General features: G+C 40.0%; 1 protein-coding gene across 2 annotated transcripts in view; it reads left to right on the forward strand.

The window, feature by feature from the left end:
• Positions 1 to 17705, forward strand: part of tenm3 (teneurin transmembrane protein 3) — a 366938-nt gene that overhangs the window by 51943 nt on the left and 297290 nt on the right. The window lies entirely within an intron of this gene.

The raw sequence follows: 17705 nt of genomic DNA on the forward strand, positions 1-17705 counted from the left end.
AGAAAAGGTCACATATTTTACCCCTTTAGGACACGTTTATGTTGGTCCCAGAGGTCCCCAAAACATGTCTGTGAAGTTTGTTGCTGAAAAAACACTCCTGTTGCTGGATTTTTGCATGTCTAAAAACCCCCTCTGTTTCAGCCCTGCTCAGAACGAGGTGTTTCTATGTCTGTGGCTTTAAATGTTAATAAGCGGTCTGACTCCGCCCCTGACCACACCCTTCTCAGGAAATGGATGTGACTCTCCTGATTCCTGAGAGGAGGATCAGGAGAGGAGAGCAGAACATTCTTCCAAGCGGAGAACCTGGGGAGGGCCTAACTCCCCACATGACATCATGAGGGGAAAATGTGAGAACTGCTTGTTTCAGCAGACATTTTCTGAAAGGTGGAGAAGAAGGTGGAAGGAAATGGATTTTTCTTGTATTTGAGGGGATTGTGGACAGGCCAGAGGCACATCTTTTGCCCAAAAAATGTATTTTTCCTTAAATGTGAGCTTTAAAAAGATCTTTCCTCTGTGAAGTAGTTGAATTCAGTAACCTAACACACAGATAGACAGTTTTATATATGCATCGCATGGGATATATTGCACATTCATCTAGAAGAGCTCCCATACAAAGGGAGTGATTGGATGAACATTCTGTCAATCACATCCATTACAGGCCAATCAGAGTGACAACACAAAATAAGTTAGCAGGCGTGCCCATCTCCAGCAGCAACCTGAGCTCAACAGACAGGTTCTGCAGTCGCTTAAGAATGGTGGAGGGTATCTGTGGATAAAACTCATGCCGAGGTCAATTGAAAGATGTGCATGACATCTAAGAGAAGTTTTCAATGTGGCTCTTTTTTCTCGTAAAAGTGCCACTACTTACATCCAAACTTACCACTTTAGTGGCAGCAGTGGTTGCAAATACTGCCTTCCAGTATGACTAAACCCCGCCCTTAACTCTAGGAAACTCAAGCAGATCAGGAAAAGAAAAATCTTTTCTGTCATGAAAAGCTTTCATTGTGGTTCTTTACTCTTTACATGATAGAGAAAATTGTCCCAGTTGTGATACAACTGCAGCTATACTAAAACTACAACCCAGCTACACTGGTGGCAGCCATTGCTATTGGCTTCCAGTTCAACTAACCCCGCCCAGAGCTACTGCTCTGTTCTCTTCTGATGGCGCTGATTGGTCAGGTCAGTTCTTCAATCTTGAATTGAATCTGGCCAGTCCAGCTGCTTTGCAAGGTTATTAGACATTATGCATACAAGACATGCCAGTATTTCCATCCATGCATTTTAAACCAGTTTAAGTATTGAGAGTACATTAATATGAGTGTTTTGCATCAATATGAACTTTACAATTTAGCTGCTTAAATTAGTTCAAAGATAGTAAACATTGGGACTGAAATGTAGAGATTTTTATTGACTTAAACTGGACTGAAACTTTAAAGAAGGAAAATGACTATCACTAAAACTAAGAATGCAAAAAAAGACTGAATTTAGATTAGCCTCGAAAATTAACACTGGTGTGTCGTGATGCCTGCACGCTATTAGTACATGGTTTCATTTTGACATGCACAAGTTTCCAGCTTCAATTTAAAGGCGCTGGTGCAAACAACCTTCATGAATTCAACTGAGCATTTTGTTTGAGCTTTAAAAAACAAAGAAAAATCATCACAAGATATGATTTCATGAGACCCAGTGTGTTTAATGTGACATATCATTAAAGTTAATTTAAAAGACACAAAAGAAGAGGAAAGGCTGCAACTGTATCATTTCATTTAAATTCTAATACACCAAAAGGATCAGTCCATGTATTCATTTTATCTTAATCCTTAAATTTACACACGCAGCTGTGAGAGTAGTAGCGGAGGGTGCTGCACACACACACAAACGTCTTTCCAGAGACCTCCATGCGAAGTGACAGCAGGGTCAGCGTTGGCATTTTAACTGCTGACCCATTTGTCTGGCTGAGGAGCATTCTCTTTGTCTGATAAACACACAAACACAGAGGCACACTGTCAGCGTGAGCACACGGCTGCAGCATCCACAGAGACATCAGTAAACAAAAGTTTGATCTAAATCTCATCCAGGCTCTGACTCAGCACTCAGCACCGCTTTTACTGTAAGGAAGTTTCTAGTTTGAATTGCATTCTTATCACTTCATCGTTTGTTAACATCCTGAGCTCGTGTGTTTGTCGCTTTGTGTGCCTGCATGACCTCAGGGTGCATCACTTCATATCCCTTCCGTTCAATCAGTCCTGACACGAGGAGAATTAGACGGAAACAAATGAAACAATGGCCGCGGCTCATAAAAGGCTTTGTATGGTCTTTTCTCAGTGAATGCTTCTCTGCACAGCTGATGGATTATAGAGCTTCAAGGAGGAGTGGAGATCAGCTCAGGGTGTCTAGCTTGAGGGAGTAAGCCGCAGCCTTTCTCAGCTGCTCTGCATGCGTTTGACCAGTTTAACCATCCTGGGTTTTCTGAGACTGATATTTTCAAATTAAAGCTTCCTGCAGCCGGTGATAAATCATTTTCAGGCTGCTTTTAGAGACACAAATATGAGTGCAAGCACCAGTTCATAGAGAGGATCTTAATTTCATGAACATTTTGTACGGAAATGGTGTGTTTTTTAAAAATATTTTCAAATCCAATTGTTTAAAATTAGGCAGAAGAGATAGCAGAAGTCATTCACCTCCTCAGACCCTGCGTGCACATATGTGGACATTGTATTCTGGCTTTCCCACAGCATACCACAGAAATACTTTCTACTATTAGGATTTTTGAGAAATTGTCCATTGAAATATTAGTAATTCACTTGAAATACTGTGGGAATTCTGATGAAAATCAGGGATTTCTATGAATAATTTTGGGATTATTTCTTGGAAATTTTCATGGAATTTTTTGTATACTATTTTGTATAGTTTCAAGGTAAATTTTGCAGTAATATTTTTAAGTATTTGCATCAAAATTTGTTTTAATGTTTGTTTTTTTTAGTTAATCTGAGAAATGTGTTTAATTTAATTGAATTTTATTTGAATTTTTTGGGAACAATTTGCTTCTAAATTTTAAGGTATGCTCACAGAAACTTGGGAATTTTATTTTTTAATTTTAGGAATTTGACTGGGGATTGGGAGGCAGCGTATCCTTTGATATTGCTACAATGTAATAGAATTTGCAGAAGAATTTGTTGGCATGTTTGAGGGAATTTTCCATTGTTTTTTTATGGAACCTTGGGAATATATTTGTTTTGGGGAATTTGATTTAGTATTTTTTGGAAAATATGATTAAGAATTTGCACAGAAATTTTGGTAGTTTCTTTGTGAACTCAGTGAATTTGTGTTGATATTGGACATCAATTTTTGTCAAAATTAATTCCTGTTAAAATACAAGACTGAGCTTTTCAAACTTGCCATGTCCTAATTATCCCAAGTAAGTGGGAGAAACTAGAACTGAATTCCAAACAAAAGCTTGTGTATCAGGAGGTTATACTTGTAAAAGTGATGATTTTGTTTAAGTAGCGTCTTGCAACCGCCAATTTATGCCACAGGATCTTCAGTGATTTTTTCTGGATGGCTAAATGCAAGACTTACACTCTCTAAGTTGGAAAAACCCAAATGGCAACATGCCTCCACTCCTCCTCCATGACCCTCCTGCTGCTTTCATCCCCGTGAGGCTGACCAGCAGCAGTGTAAAATACTCATGCTGGCTGAAAACATTTTTTGGCCCTCCTCCATGCCCCAGTCAGATGTCCATGCTGGTTTGCACAGACACAACCATTCCAGGGCTAAATCAACCCACCCTTCCTTATACACAGAGAAAGGCATTATCTATGTTCACATGATTTCCCGTTATGTCTCTCAGCAGCAAAAAAATATATAGTTTTTTAATTTGGAACGACTCTCAAATGAAATAGCAACTCAAACTTTAACACATTTTTATGCCTGACGGGACAATCACCAGTCATAATCAATGCATTTGTGCACAATCATGCTTCTGCCTTAAACATTTAGGCCAGTGATGTGAGTTACACCTATGCATTCATCCATTCATTCCTCATTCACACACAGAGGTTGCTGGAGGTTGGAGAATTGGGCATCATTATTAGCTACACCCATTCACACCGACGAAGAAGCGGGAGCAAACTGGAGTTAGGCATCTTTCCCAAGGACACATCGACATGTGACTGCAGGAGCTGGGGATCAAACCCACAAATTTCCAGGTGTGAGACAACTGACTCAACCAGCTGAACCACAGTCTCCCGAAACCCATACAGCGTGGCACCCTAGGTGACAGCCTCTTTCACCTGTGCCCGGCCCTTTCTAAAAAGTCCCACTAAAGTCATGGTAAATCTCTATAAATCAATTAACAGGCAGACAGAGAAATACACCATGCTTTTTCAGACGTTTCTGCAGAATGACAAGCAGAGATTTTCTAAAACTTGATGGAGTTGCATTCTGCAATGTCAAGTGTAAACCCAGTTAGGTCTTGCACAGCATTTGAGATAAGTACAACTTGCATTAAAATCAGTGTATTATTACTGCACACGATTAAAATAATAAATGAAACCTAATGGGTTACTTTTCCCAATTTAAGGATAAAAACATGAGTAGGAGAATATTTTTGGTGCGTTAAAATAGTTTGAAATATATGAAAAAAGAGCTTTTAATGAAGTCATCTTTCCTGTCCTGACCCCATTTCCCCAGCTTTCAGCCTCATTTGCTGTATCTTGATGTATCTTGGGTTTATGGAGTAAAAAAGTTCGAGCATTTAGAGTGTACTTGATCCGGTGTGAGACCATTTCCTCCGTCTAAATGTGTAATAATAATTTGGTGTTCTTCGTGTGTTCGGCTAATCTCTCGCCCTTGAACTACTGTCTACCTGCTCGGCAATAAATCACCCTGATTTGTGTGAGTGTGTGTGAGAGAGAAGAGAAGAGAGAGAGAGGGGAAGAGTGTGTGTGAGTGACCGTAATAAATCACTTTCCATGAGCTTCCTCTAGTGCCGGGCTGCAGTACACTGATTATAAAAGAGAGAGGGAGAGAGAGAGAGAGAGAGAGAGAGAGAGGGAGCAGCAAAGGAAAGAGAGAGGGAGCTGGGATAAGAGGGGAGGAAAGGGAGGAAAGATAAAGCTGCGTTTGGACTAACTCACCTCAGAAATCCTCATTAACACAGACGCTGGTACACACAGTTGGATGGAACAGCTGGACACTCTAACCTTGGCAGCGTTCATGTCTTCCACCGGGGACTCGAACCCGTGACCCCAGCGATCCACTTAGCTCCCCGTACCATCCACTAATTATTTCTCTTGTCGGGTTAATACCCAACATGCATCTGTTCACATGTGTAATCTGAGCTATAGGTGTGTGTGTCAGTTATAATTAAAATTATAGAGGTTTCATTTACAGCGGTGCAGTGGATAAAGTGAATGAAGAGAGTTTTTAAGCTGATTAAAATGATTTATTAAGATAAAACATCAGCGCCTCAGTGACAACGTTTTTAAATCAAAGTCAGCATCCCTATCATTATTCTAACATTAGTGTGTATTTTCTAGTTATTGTATATTTTAAGATTTATAAGTGTAGTTTAAGTCTTGTGTCATTCAAAAATATGATGTGACTTACACAAAACTCTTTATCTGTTAAAAAGACAGACAAGACAAACAATAACTAAGAAAGTGCAAGACTCATTCATAATTAAAGTGCTGGAATTGAAGGAGCTTTTCCCTCAGAGTTAACTCTTGCCATTTTTTAATTATTCTTCTTCATTGTGTTTTTACACTCTGGCTTGAACTTTTGGCAACATTACTCAATACTAGCCCCAAGTTTGCCAGTGGTTTTTCCAGGTTTTTTTTGTGTATTTAGGTTCAAGAGAACATTCTGAAATATGGACAGAAAGAATGCAGCATAGAGACTGATCACTGTGTCTGTATTGTTAATATTTTAATGTATTTCGAACCTTTTCATATGAAAATCGATCTGAACTTTACAGCTGCGACGGTCTACAACTGTGTCCTGAATGTTAAGAGGACATTAACCCTCTTAGACTAATGCTGTTGTATAAGACAAGAAGAGACATAGGTTACCCATCCATCCATCCATCCATCCATCCATCCATTTTCTATGGATGAGGGCTGGAGCCTACCCCAGCTGTCATTGGGCGAGAGGCGAAGTACGCACTGGACTGGTCGCCACTCAATCGCAGGGCTGACATTTAGAGACAGACAACCAGGCACGCTCACACTCACACCTACGGCCAATTCAAAATCACTAATCAACCATCATGAGCATGTTTTTGGTAGTGGGAGGAAGTCGGAGTACCCGGAGAGAACCCACGCATGTACGGGGAGAACATGCAAACTCCGCACAGAAAGGCTCTGGCCGGGTAGCGAGAGACACAGGCTACAAAATGTAAAAAAAAAAAATACAAATACAAATTTGAACCACTTTATTTCCTCTTGAAGCCCTCTGTTTTGCCATTCCAATAGTGCTATCCATGCCTTCTTCAGTTTTTTAAATCAGTTTTTCCATCGTTGCTGCAGCTAGCAGCCAATGCTACATGCATATTGTCTATTTTGTATCCCACAATGCATTGTGAAAGGCTCACGTCATACTTTATCAAACTGTGTATGTCTTTACATGCAGGAGATGGCCTGAATAGCTCAAAATGGAGAGAAAGAGAGACAGAGAGCCTGTGATGTGGCCTTCTGTTTCGCTGCAAACAGGAATGAATTTGAATCATGGTACAATAAAGCTAACACAAAGAAAAATACTTTTTTTTTATCAAAAAACATGGTTTTTCTTTTTTCTTTATAGTCCTAAAACTGTTTTTAAATCAAGTGAAATTGCAGCAAGCATGCATGTTCTTAAAGCCCAGGCTGTCCTGCAGAAAATGACGTTGAGAGCTTGACTTTGCACCACAGGGTTGATGTCTTACAGGCTTTTTAAGACTATAAGTCAAGGTATGACACAATGGTTTCACTTCTCCACAGCTCTGTTTCAAATGGCAGCTACAGTCCAATCCCAGGCCTGCTCCTCTTTTAAAGTCCTTCCCTTTACCCAGACGAGCTAGCTTGAGCTAACGTCTTACAGTTCCTACCCAAATCAAAGTCTGGTCATTTTCCAACATGACCTTCTTGGTTATTTTCTGCTAGGGTGACTAGAAGTGTTGGCTGTATTGGTCAACATTGCCCCCACAATTCCGAGTGGTATTGCAACTTTTCATGTAAGCTTAATGTGCAGTAATAAAGACAGAAATCCTCTGCTTACAAACCTAGTTTGTAATATTACACATTCTGCTCATAAAACTCTTCTCTTATGTTTTGTTTCCCAATATCAAATTTGGGATTCATTCCAAAGAAAAACTGTCCTGTTGATTCTGTTTTCTGACATGTTAAATGAATGTTACCACAGCTTATTTTCCATCCAGGAATCCAAGAATCTAACCCAGAGCACGGTGAAGAAAACAGCCCCATCATGTAGCTCTGCAAAGTCTGCTACTCTCCTCTCTTTGAATCTGCAAATCCCTGCAGCATCATTTAAAACCCAAGGAGAGACATGTATCATTGAGTTGTTAGTGAGTGAAATCGCCCAGATCTGCACATACTTTAAACTTGTTGACAACAAATCTGAATGCTTTTTCAGCTGAACCTGCCAGGATTTTTATTCTTACTTTTTAAATCATAAATCCACGTGGACAAAGTGGAAAATATTTTTATTCTTTGTTTGTGTTTTCCAGCGACAAAGTCCCAAAAGTCACATTTGTCCCACTTCTTAGAACAATCTGTTCATTATATTTGCATAACACAGTGAAGAGTGGGCGATTATAAACACGAGAGGGAGAGGAAATGTGAGCACAGTTCATATCCAGCTTCATAATAAGCACAGACTGGATGACATGTGTCACATGTCAGCGTCATTCAGGCAGCGCGCCGCTCCAATCAGGATAATTATGAGTTAGTGAAATATAGACGATTATTACAAACGGTGATCCGCACAGCACCATCTGTTCTGCCCTGCTGCACACACACACGCGCACACACCCCCACACACACACACACACACTAAGACAAAGACAAATTAACACACGAATATGACATCAACAGCATGCAGCTCTATAGAAACTCAAGTGAACAGTATAGAAGATATGCACATGCTCAGAAACACTAAAGCAGAAAGCTGGTGAGATAGAGTGTATTATTCACACATAAACACAGACACATGCACATGACTAAATTAATTCCTCCACAGACAGATGAGGGATGGATTTTATTTGCTCGATGAACACACAAATTTCACACAGCATGAGCCTGGAGGAGAAAAAACCTTGCACACTTATTCCAAAGCTGCATTTTCAATTAGTTCCCTCCACTGCTCAACATAACACACATATTTATGTGATCATATATTATCTACTGAGAGGCTATCATTGTTGTCCAAAGCCAAGTTCACAGCAGCGTTAATTTTGACAGCCATTTTTAGATTTAGTCTTAGTTTTAGTCACATTTTCATCCTGTTCACCCTTCATAGTTTTAGTCTAGTTCTAGTTGACAAAAACTCTGAAAATATTTTAGTCCACTTCCTGTTCTCTCTCTAAAAAAACAGCTAAACTGTAAAAGATAAATAAACACTCATTTTATACAATCAATAGCCTACATGTAGTGATCTGTATGCTCACTTTTCAGGCTTTTCTAGCAAAAATATGTGCCCCTAGCCCAGCGTTACTCAACCCTGCTCATCCAAAGAGTCATATTGTTGAAAAAAATGCCTTTGCAAGAGCCACAATGTAAGTGGTGAAAAGTGGCAAAAACTGGTTAAAGTGGCAATAAAGATAAGTTAAATGTGGCAAATAATGGTCAAAAAGTGGCAAAAACATGGCAGAAAGGGGCGAAAAGGAGCAAAGTAGGCATAAAATGGAAAAAAGTGGAAAAACAGGGGGGGGGGGAGTGGCAAAATAGAGTAGAAACTGGCAATAAAAAGGTGGAAGTTACCAAAAAAAATGAGTTAAAGGTGGCAAAAAATGACCAAAAAATCATGGCAAAAAAATGAGTGTAAAAATGACTAAAATGGACAAAAATGTGGGCAGCATCCTCACCAATCTCTTCTGCCATAATTGCACCGGCCTCTTGATGTTTATTGTTTACATCACGACTCCACTGCGCCTGAAAGTACTGCCCCCTGTTGCTGATTGGTCCTGTCACTTTCTAACCATGCCCAAAGGGTTCAGACGGGAGCTTTGCAAGATAGATTCGCCAGTGAGAAACACGGAAATGGGCGTATCCATCTGCTATGCAAGGTTAGGAAAGAGTGGCAAGAATGCTGAAAACAGTGGCATTTAATGGCAAAACAAAGCTTAAATGGGGGGAAAGTGGCAAAAACATTTTTTAAAAATGGCAAAAAAAATTGTAAATTTAAAAAAAATAATAAATAAAGGCTGAAAATTAAAGCCAACCGAAGTAATGTGGGGATTCAAACTGATTAATGTGACTTGTAATGGATATTTCTGAGGTCATAGTTTCCCTTTTTTATGGTTTTCTGGGGCAATAATATTTGAAATTAAGGCATAAAAGAGCCACAAATAATCACAAAAGAGCCACATGTGGCTCCAGAGCTGGGTGTTGAGTATGACTGCCCTGGTATGTCCACAAGCCCCCCAAGAATCAGAACCAACCCCACCTTTCAGAAAATCTGTGCAAAAACAAGCCGTTCTCAGATTTTCCCCTCATGATGTCATGTGGCGAGTTGGCCCTCCTTGCTTGAAAGAAAGGTCTGCCCTCCTCTTCTGATAGGATCAGCCTTTTAATTTAAATTGGTACAGTGCTAGACTTTCTTTACATTCGGTACTATCTGTAGGTCAAATATAAATTTTGTGCAAGTGACAGAGTACTAACCCCTTTTAAATCTGGGTAAAATTAGTCAAAAACATCTATCCTGGAACACTTGAATTAATCTGAATGCTGTTGTTTAACTGTTTACATATACAAGGTGTCTTTTGAAAAGGTGACTTTAAATTTCCTCCCAAACTGTCAGACTCATTGAAGGTTCTACTGGGATTAATAGTTTTTTAATCATCTGAATGTGCTGTGAAACTAAGGCCTGTAGATAACTCTAGTAAAAGCTGGAAAACTCACCTGGACTAAAGCATAAAGCCTTAGCTAGTTCAGCTTCAAAGCTGACAACAAGAGATCAGAAATGAGGATTTTACACCTGTTTTCATGTGGAAAATCCAGGTGTTTTCAAACTGGATAATCCTTGGTAAGATTGGCTGTGGACACACTAACAAATTCAGGGTTTACTGCTTTCTCCCCCTCCTCTGTCTTGCATAGTTGCTCGCTTACACTTACACACATCAGTCTTGCAGCAATGATCCATTACAGCAGACGTGTATTGGTTATCTGTTATTTATGCTACCACATTGCCTCTGTATTCTGCGTGTCCTTCTTCAGCTTATCTTCAGTATACATTTCACTATTCAGTCATAAAGAAAGAAAACAAGAAAATGTAAGAAAGTACAGAGCCTTGAGAGTCCATTAGTGTTGTCCAGGCCTGTGCTGTGGGAATAAAAGCCTGATTGATTGTAAGTGAAAGGACAAATAAAAATGCTGTTAGGGCTCATTTTGTTCTTTTATGGAGAGTTTTAGCTGATAAGTGCCTACATAAAGCATAACTACATAAAGATTTTTATGGGTCTGAATTTATTCACAAGTGTTCTGGGTAAACGTCTTATTCATGTTCTGCACAAAAATATCCGATAACTGACAACTGGAGCGCTTCTTCAGCATGGCTGTGCTTTGTCCCTTGCCTCCCTGAAGTTTCCTTTTTTTATTATGCATGTCTCCTTGTTGTCATGAGTGTAGATTAAAATAAGTGTGATGAGGTATTTCTGACATGTAATTAGAGGAATAAGTTTGCATAGATTTGCATTAATGCACGTGCATTTGTAGAAAATGAAAGTTTGCATTCGCCAGATAAATGTTAACATTATGCATTATTTATGGATCCTGTGGTTTTGCCCTGCAGCTCTGATTCGAGTTCTTATCAAACTGGAGTTTAAACATAGTCCTCTTTCTTATTTTTAGTGTTTTGTCTCTCTTAAATTTATTCTATTTACTTTTTCATTTTTCTAATGTCTTATCGCTCCATTTTGTATTTTATGCCTTGGTTTTGTCCTTAACGCCTCTATATCTTCACTTCTCTCCCCCAATTCTCTTAGTTTTTTGTCTTCTGTTCTATTTATACATTTTTTGGTAATGTTTTCATACCCTTTTCTCAAAGTTTTTCTTATCTTTTCTTATGGTTTTAATTTTTTTTCAATTTTTCTCCTCATAATATCTTATTTGCTCTTACATCTCTGCTATGGGTTGCACCAGTTTTATATTAGTTCAAACATTGTCTAATGTGAATGCAAGCTCTTACGATGGAGTTTACGTTTGAGGTGTTGTACCAGCTGGGTTAGTTTAAAGGCTTAAGTTATAACTTGAATATTACAGCTACCTCCTACTGGCTGTAACATGAAATATGGTACCATTGGTGACAGGTGGAATAAATCAGAGGATAACAAGGTGCTGATGATTTTACTTGCTGTTTGGTGTTCTCTTCAATGAGATACACTGTCGTTTTCCATTAGAGGAGAATTTCAGGAAAAAGAAATAGAATTTCACAAGAAATAGCACTGTAAGAAACACTGGGTTAAGAAATGCTTGCCACTGATTGGTCAAATTAAATGAAAACATTAACCTTGTCAAGCACATGGATTGTCCAGATTCTCTCTCAGTCATCAGGCTCCAGTCTGCAACAACTGTGCCAGGAACTGACCAATAAGAGACATCCTCGGTAAATGAGGCGGTAGCTACAGCCAGGGTTTAGTTGTACTGGAAGCTGATAGCAATGGCTGCTGCTGGTGTAGTGTTAAGCTCACATGTAGTTAAAGTATAACAGTAGTTTTGTCAGAATTGCTTCAGGGTGGAATTATCACTAATGAAATTAACATTCAAAGACACATTTCTATATAAAAACCAGAGCGTAGAACCATACTGGAATCTTGTCTTGGCAGAAAAGATGTTTTGCACTTCTCCCGACTGGCCTTGGCATGAGTTTTATCCACCAATAAGCTCAGCCATTCATGAACTACAGCAGCGCCTGCCTGTTGAGCTCAGGTTACTACCATAAACTGTAAAAAGAACTGGACACAGCCTGCATGACATCAGCCGTTTAGTTACAATAGGCGGACTCAAACAGCCCTTGAAGCCAGTCAGCCTAACAGCCCACCCACTAAGCTCGACTTCCTGGTTGACATATTTGTAGTTTCTGCCTTTCAAGCTATCTGTCAAGTGAGAGGACATGAAGACATTAGCTAACGAAACACATTTTTGAACCAGGCTGTAAATCAGTTTATTTCTACTGTTAAAAACTGCTTTATAACATGTGCTGTGTATGTGACTTCCTGTGTTCCTGCAGCCAGCCTCAAGTGGACACTCACGGTATTGCAAATTCTTGCACTTCTGCATTGGCTTCATTTTTCAGGGCTGGAGGTTGCTGCTTGGTTACTACCAGAGCTGTTCTGTCTACTTCCCCATTTTGTCTGGTGGTTCTGATAGAAATTTCATCCAATCACCTTCTGGGAATTTTTTTGAACAGTCCTACCCTCTCCATACACACTGTATGGGAGGTGTCCTTGATGAATGTGAATTATAAACCATGAAGCAGTGTTTCTGGATATCAGGCTATGACAAAATGTTGGTTAGTTTTGATGTTTAGCTCCACTAGTTAAGATCAACCATGTGTCGCCTTGGTACAACCAACCAATGACACAACTCAAGAAACAACTTACCTTGGTCTAGTGAGGACTTTAAGGCATATTAAAACTTATAGATATGGTGCAGCAGGCTGCTGGTCCTTAGGTTAGGTAGTTGGGTTCCTGTGTTGCCTGGGTTTGTATGGGTTACTCTGGGTTCTTATGATCTGTTTCTAAGCCCCCTATGATGTGTTCTTGGGTTCTCATGAAATTATGCTTTGTTTTATTTTGCTTTGCTTCTTGCTTCCCTAGTTCTTAAAAGTGCCATACAAACAAAATTTATTTCTATTATATATAGAATATAAAGGACTGCTGAAAAAAGGACACATTTGGGGCATGCAAATGAGTCTGTTGCTCTCCTCTCGGCTGTTAACCACTAACCAGGTGGTCTCTTTCTCTTGTTCTATCCTTTGCACCCTGCAGGCGGCTTGTGCTATGCACTTTTAGCCCCCGAGGCTCCAAAGCATTTACTGCATTTTGTTTACAGCTTTGTCAATATTGTTCCTGCGCTGCGTTAATAAAGCTTTCTGCATACCCAGTAGCTTTTTATTTTCCACACCCACAAGCCCTGTTGTGACAGGAGAGGTAGTGCAGGACCAGAGGGGATGCTGGGAGTTCTTGTAAGGTCAGCACACGACGCACAAACACGCACCAAGGCATAGAGAGAGACTCCACTTGGAGGTCACTGTCAGCCTCCAGGCGAGAGCAGAGCAGTCACTCAGACACACAGAGGGAGTGTCTGCCAGCGTGTGTGTTGCTGCTTTAGTGTGTGTGTGACCTGGTTTGTCAATGAGGCAGTGTTTCCAGCAGACACCATTGTGTGACAGGGACTGCTCCTTTTTGTAGCAGGTAATGCACACACACAGTAAAGGCACATGCTCTAAAGCGTGGCTGATTGTGCACATACACAGGTTCTTCCCTCCTCTGTGTGCAGGATGGAGCTGCCTATCTCAGCCTCTCGGCTGCCTCGGGCACAGTTGGTTTCTCACTCTCTCATGTTATTGGAAACAGGCCCGGTGTGTTGTAAATGACAGATAATTTAAGTGGATGCAGCACATTTAGAGGCTGACGCACACTCACAGAGGCAGTCCATAAATATGGCATGACGTGGAAGGTCCCCCTTCTTTATTTGTAATTCTTTTAAATATTGATTCTTACAGTGGGATTGGTTGAAAAATAATTTTTCTAAGCTGCATGGTAACATTAAAGTTTAATAAAACAAACTAGTACAACAGATATCCTGCATATTTGTCCCTTTGCAAACATGCACTCATTTAGCATATATTGATTACTCCTGCTGATGTTTCCTCAAAGCCTTTGGACATCCAGAATTTAAATGAGTTCACATAACCTTGAGGGAGCATTAGCCCAGTTTCAATCATATGCTATTTCATGCACATTCATATGGAGTTGTCTTTCCTTTTCCAGCTACAACAGCCTCTGCTCTTGGAAGGCTTTCCACAAGATTTTGTGAGTGTTTCTGTGAGAATTTGGGCCCATTCATTCTGTAGAGAATTGATGAGATCAAGCACTGATGTTAGACCAGAAGGCCTGGCTCACAACCTCGGTTCCAGTCCATCCCAAAGATGCTGGATGGGGTTGAGGTCAGGGCTCTGTGCAAATCAGTCAAGATCTTCCACACCAAACTCATCAAACCATGTCTTTATAGTCCTTGCTTTGTCCACTGGTGCACACTCATGTTGGAATAGAAAAGGGCCTTCCCAAAACTGTTGCCACAAAGTTGGAAGCATAGCATTGTCCAGAATGTCTTGGTATGCTGAAGCATTAAGATCGGCCTTCACTGGAGATAAGGGGCCTAAACCAAACCCTGATTAACAGCCCCATACCATTATCCCTCCTCCTCTAAACCTCACAGTTGGCACAGTCAGGCAGGTAACAATCTCCTGGCATCTACCAAACCCACAGCCACCCATCTGACTGTCATACAGAAAAATGTGAGATCATCTTGCATAGTTCAGTGGTTCTCAACCTTTTCAGCCCACAACCCCCAAAAGAAAGGTGCCAGAAACCGGGGACCCCCACTCAACCTGAAGGTGGTTGAACACAGCCATGCACATTCAAGAAAAGTCATGTGGAGACAAGGCTGCCCGTTGGGGGGAGGGGGGACAGGAGAGCTTTCTGGGGGCCAGCAAAATATGGTCCATTGTAAAGTTAAGCTGTGGTATTTTGTATTAAACCTGAGTAATCATCACTCTTATCAAAGAATCAAATTTTAAATACTTTGTGTTGTAAGTAGCCCTCTTTTAAAATGTAAATTCTTTTGTTGAAAACATGATTAAAATACATTAAAAATAGCTAAAATGGGTTAATAGCGGCAAAAAGGGTGGGAAAGGTGGGGAAATTGGATGTTAAAAGTAGCAGAAATGGGTTAGAAATGCCAAAAAACTGAAAAATGTTGCAAAATAACCAAAACAATGGCAAAAATGGGTTAAAGTGGCAAAATGGGCATATTGAGTGATAAAAGGGGATTCAAAAGTGGCTGAAATGGCATTAAAGTTGCAAAAATAGGTAGAAATTTGGTAGAATGGGTTGAAAATTGATAAAAACTGGCAAAAAAAAGAGTTAGCTCTGGCAGAAAAGTCAGAAACTGGCAAAAATGGGCATATCAAATTGTAAAATGTGGCTTAAAATGTGGTAAAAGGGATTAATAGTGGCTATAATGTGTCAACAGAGCCAACAATAGGCAGAGAGTTGCAGGATTTGGTGTAGAAGTGACAAAAACAGGCAGAATAAAGTGGTGGAAAGGGTTTAAAACTGACAAAAGATGGGTTTTAAGTTGCAAAAATGTGTTAAAATTGATAACATTGGAAAATTGGTGTAAGTGTAATTTTAGATATATTCCTAGCTTTTTTTAAGGTATCCGGAGACCCCCTCTCAGTGTCTCATGACCCCAAATGGAGTCCCGACCCCAACGTTGAGAACCCCTGGCATAGTTCACCTGAAAATGGACCTTCTGTGTTTGCTCATTGTCATTGAACTCCTCTGCTTCAGGGAGGAATTATCACTAATGAAATTAACATTCAAGGAAGAGCAGATTGTACCATCACCATGGCTCCACAGACCTTTGGCTTAAAGCATTGGTGTGCATTTTGAGTTACTGTTCCCTCATAGGGTTGGAGGTGATGCGATAGAAAGCAACAGACAAGCATAGTCAGATTACTTACTGTTGCTTTTGCTGTCTTAAGACGTCGGCCTTTCCAAAAGAGACTAATAAATGAGTGGGTATACTCCGTACATCTGCGTTTACCCTCCACTACACCACTGAACAATGTGTCTTCTGTAAATTAACAGTCACAGTCTTTGCAATAGCTTAAATTATAGACTATTTTGGATGTGATTAAACCAGAAAAATGAGGCAACAGTGGGAATGAGAGCTGTAGGAGGTATGACGACAAAGCTGACCATAAAACCTGTTTTTCTTCCATGGAGGCAGTGAAATGTTTGGATATTTACTTCTATTAGTGGGATGTGCATTGGCTCGATTTTCATCTCAGCAGAAAATCTGAAACATAACCTCCTCTGGGTTTTGAGTTTTGCACGGGCGGTGCAGACACCACAGGGACCTGGACACAATCCCAGGCTGCAGCTCTTCTGACTCACTCTAGTTCATTTTAAGACCAAACCATGGACCGCTCCAAGCCTTAAAGAAGAGCCAGCTGCTCTGTGAACATGATGAATGTTTGTGATTGTAGGCTTTACTCAGACTGTGACCATACTGTAACTGATAGTTCCACCTCTCCAGAGCTGTACATCCGCGTGGAAAAGCAAGCTTAACAACTTCTAACAGTTTTTAAATGTTTGTAAAGACAGAGTTGAGCATTTTACACAATTATGTTACACAGAAACTTATCAGCCACACTTAAAATGAAAACTGGTTTATTATGACCATGAAATCAGTTCAGAGTGTCTCTAACCAGTCTCTTGTCTCTCTGTAAAACATCTCTTATTTGATTCAGCAGTTAGATCTACCTTATCTGACATGCCATAGACAGTGTCATATATCCACTGCATAGGTTATACTGTATTTCACAATCATCTGTAAAACCTCCCAAACAAAGCATCTGAGAAAGGCAGGACTTTTCAAAATATTCTTGGAGGGTGACTGGATAAACATTCTGACTGTCACATGCATTACAGGCCAATCAGAGCAATAACAAAATGAGGTAGCAGGCATGTCTGATGGAGCTCAACAAAGAGGCATTACCATAGTTTATGAACAATAGGGCTTGTCAGTGGATAAAACTCATGCTGAGGGTTTTCTTTCCACAGCTAAACTCCACCCATAGCTACTGCCACATTCTCCTCAGATGACCCTGATTGGTCAAGTCCATTTTCAGAGCTGGAATAATCATTTCAAACCAGAGCTTTGCAAGATGGATCTGCCTGATGACAGCCGTAGAATCTGCATACTGGCAACTGATATCTGGTCGTGCCACGTCATTAAGCCAGTGGTTGTTTGCAAACATGTCTGGCATACCGATGTTAAACTGATGCAGTCTAAGAAAAGATATAAGAAAAATGGAGATTTTATCATTTAAAGCCCCTTTATTTAAGACAGTGTTACTCAACCCTGCTCAACCAGAACCAAATTGCTGAAAAAAAAAAAAAAAAAAAAAAAACTTTGCATGAGCCACAACTTAGTGGTAAAAGTGTCAAAAATGTGTTGAAACAACAATGAAAATTAGTTAAAGCTGGTAAAAAAAAAAAAAAATAGCAGCACAAAAGGTGGTATAAAATTGCTGAAAAGGAGCAAAATAGGCATAAAATGACAAAAACTGTGTGAAAAGTTGCAAAAATGGGGAAAAAGTGGAAAAAGGGGCAGAAAGTGGCAGAAATTGGGTGAGAAGTGATCAAAGAAAGATACATCTAGCAATAACAGTCAAAAAAAAGCTAAAATATGGCAAAA

The sequence above is a fragment of the Cheilinus undulatus genome, linkage group 4, assembly GCF_018320785.1.
Source record: "Cheilinus undulatus linkage group 4, ASM1832078v1, whole genome shotgun sequence".
In the NCBI taxonomy this organism is placed as follows: Eukaryota; Metazoa; Chordata; class Actinopteri; order Labriformes; family Labridae; genus Cheilinus; species Cheilinus undulatus.